Below are 3,412 nucleotides of genomic sequence, written 5' to 3' on the forward strand. Positions count from 1 at the left end.
CCCCATGGCTGCACTAGTTTATTCATTAAAGGGGTCTTGTTAAAGTGCTGTGCTGTGCTGTACTGTACTACTACTCACCACTCTGTCTGTACTCAAGTCCTGAGTTTACTGTGACATCTGAGCTCAAGTGTTTAGTTCAGGTGTTTTGCCAGCCCTCCATGCCCAGCTCTCTTTCTCGCTTTCCAACATAGCTGCTCTATCATGACTATGTAGAGTTTTATGTTGTCCGATCGAAAGTGGCCATCTGTGAATGGATTTGTGTAATAGGTATAGATCTAGGCTGCCAGGCACATAAAACTCCTAGGAGCTTTTATCCTGGGAGTTTTATCTGCAGTGCCGGTCTATCCCTATCGCTCACTCCCGCATCGTCCTGCCATTTGAAGAATTTCGATGACTTTGATCTACGAAAGGTATGTGGTTTTTCTTTACTTCTCTAACCTGGTTGGCTGTCCTGTAGGTGGTCGCCGTACCACAATGATTTACTTCCATTTTTATGAAGATATTTCATCGCCGTCCGTTAGTCCAAGATGAATTGACTGCACAGTTCCACAGCACCCTAGTCGAATATTTGAAAGCACCAGTCAGGGAGAATGAAGCCACTGTGAGGGAAAGTGTGCGGCCTGTTCTTTGATATGTTAGAGAAAAGTACATTGTTCTTCCTGGTTGAGAAGTTGCAGTTTACCAAACTGTTTCCTGTCTCACCAGAGGAGGTGATGTGGGACGCTGGGACCCATAAGTCGCTGTGTTCAGCTGTAAAGAAGACAGAGACCCTGCTGTACCAGGCCCTCATCAATGATGACACCTCTGCACAATGAGTTGTTGATCTCTTCAGAGATGTCAGGTATCCACTTCTGTCCACTTGATAAAATCTTTTCTTTGTACTTGCGATTGTGTGTGGTTTTTTTTTTTTTTTTTTTGGTTTTTTTTACTCTGATGCTGAACCTTAGGAAACTGAAGCTGGAGAAAACATCCTGGTGACGCAAACGAGACCATGAGGAGGCTGCTACAGATGTCCACACCAACCTCTTGGGTCCTGGGCATTGAGGCTGACTTGAGATCTTGAAGGGACTGTTCCAGCAGAAGTTCAGTCAGCTTTACATGAGCCCACCTTCACCCTGGATGAGATGACCGCATTAACTGAACTGTAACCTTTCCTGTGGACTTTTTTTTTCTTCTTTAAGTTAGTGTTTCTTGACTTTGTTTGAATTTTGGAACTTTATTACAAGACTGCCTCATTTTTTTTTCCATAGTTAAACGGTGGAAGTACTGGGGCAGGCTTAGTGGTTAGATTGAGTGATTCCCCATATGCATTAAGTTGTGGTGTTTCAAAATCATCACCGCCAAGATTTTAATAACTTTATTTTACTTTAGGGTTAAATTTCTGAGTTGTCTCGCTCTGCCAAGTTTCAAGGGGGTGACTCGCGCTTCAGGTAGGCCTGGGGAGGGAAAGCTTTGTGTTTCGTGTGCTTATTAGATTTTCTGTATGTGGGAGGCCTCCCAGCAGGGGAATTTATCCTGCCCCTGTAACGTATTATCGCTGTTGTGGGGATACGTTCAGCAGTTTCATAGTAAGGTGGTCTTGTTAGAGCTCTGTTGCATGGTAGCTGCAATACCAACCGGGAGTGTGTTGTAGGTTCTTGGGAGGGAGGAAGCCTGGCAGAGACAGATGGTTCAGACTCTAAATAAACTCTGAGACACTCGGTGTAGTTGCCTTGTTTTTTATGAGGTGATGATTATGAAAACTCTACACTAACCCAAACTGGTTGAGGCAGAAGGCCGCCTACCTTGAGTCGAGGTCTGTCGGAGTTTTTCTTCCACTAAAGGGAGTTTTTCCTCTCCACTGTCATCAAGTGCTTGCTCAAGGGAGATTTGTTGGGGTTTTCTTTATACTGATGCTGAGATGACTTGTTGTGATTTAGGTTGACACCATGTAGAATTATTTTTCCAGCCAGGCTGTCACCTGTGCAGAGGCATAGAAATGTGAACTACTGTCAAAGAAGCATCAGGTTTTTCTTAAGCACACTTTGTGTAAAATCTTAATTCATGAAACTTATAACTGAAATAAATGTATAATGAAAACTACATGAACCAGAAGCATGTTTCTGCAGATTGTTATTGATGGACGGGGTTGAAGCTGAGGTCAGTGGTTCAGACTCTGGAGTTGATGTTCAGGGTTCTTCTCTTCAGCACCAAGTACAGTGCATGTTGTTGTGCTTTATAAGCTTGTGTCTTTTTCTGATAAGTGACCAAACTCCCTTTAAAAATCCAGCAGGTTATTTTTGCTTTTATAAGAACAAACATAACATTCAATATACTGTATAACTCAAGCTGTACTAACTTAAATATAATATCTTGTGGTTAAGTCGTAGCAGTAATGCATTAAGTTGGGTTTACTACAATAAACATCTGAGTTTAGGCTGCTGCTAGCTGTTGTGCCGCTTCGTTGGTCACGTGTAACATTGACCTGTATACAAAATCCCCAAACTCTGCAAAAATGTGGTAGTGTCTTTGTTAGAAACTAACATGCATCATGAAACTAATAATTTCTTGAATGTTAACTTCTGGTAATTTAGCCTCAAGTAGAAAAACCTTGTTACTAAATATAATCTTTAACATTGGGTTCCTGCTGCTTTGTCATCTGTTTAAGATTGATTTTCAGCCACAATATATGCTTGTATTTCCATACAGTGGGTACGGAAAGTATTCAGACCCCCTTAAATTTTTCACTCTTTGTTATATTGCAGCCATATGCTAAAATCATTTAAGTTCATTTTTTTCCTCAATGTACACACAGCACCCCATATTGACAGAAAAACACAATTTGACAGATTTATTAAAAAAGAAACTGAAATATCAGTCATAAGTATTCAGGAGCATCCTGTCTCAAAGTGATACTGAAAAACTGGTCCATGCATTTGTTACTTCCAGGCTGGACTACTGTAACTCTTTACTATCAGGATGTCCCAATAATTCCCTAAAAAGCCTCCAGTTAATCCAAAAGGCTGCAGCCAGAGTACTGACAGGAACTAGCAAGAGAGATCATATCTCTCCCATATTAGCTTCTCTCCACTGCCTCCCTGTAAAATTCAGAATAGAATTTAAAATCCTTCTCCTAACATACAAAGCCCTTAATAACAAGGCTCCATCATATCTTAAAGACATCATAGAGCCTTATCATCCTAACAGAGCACTTCACTCTCAGAGTGCAGGTTTACTTGTGGTTCCTAGAGTCCACAGAAGCAGAATGGGAGGCAGAGCCTTTAGCTATCAAGCATCTCTCCTATGGAACCAACTCCCAGTCTCAGTTCAGGAGGCGGACACCCTCTCTACCTTTAAGATTAGACTTAAGACGTTCCTGTTTGATAAAGCTTATAGTTAGGGCTGGATCAGGTGACCCGGAGCCTTCCCTTAG

At 41.6% G+C, this 3,412-nt stretch overlaps 1 long non-coding RNA gene across 1 annotated transcript in view; it reads left to right on the forward strand.

Annotated features, from left to right (window-relative positions):
* Window positions 1-2,654, forward strand: part of LOC109957073 (uncharacterized) — a 5,849-nt gene extending 3,195 nt beyond the window's left edge. Inside the window, exons 4-5 of the long non-coding RNA XR_002274497.1 lie at window positions 706-841; window positions 948-2,654. This is a non-coding gene — a long non-coding RNA (uncharacterized LOC109957073). The remainder of the gene's footprint in view (window positions 1-705; window positions 842-947) is intronic.
* Window positions 2,655-3,412: the final 758 nt, after the last annotated feature.

The sequence above is a fragment of the Monopterus albus genome, unplaced genomic scaffold (genome assembly GCF_001952655.1).
Source record: "Monopterus albus unplaced genomic scaffold, M_albus_1.0 scaffold24.1, whole genome shotgun sequence".
NCBI lineage: Eukaryota > Metazoa > Chordata > Actinopteri > Synbranchiformes > Synbranchidae > Monopterus > Monopterus albus.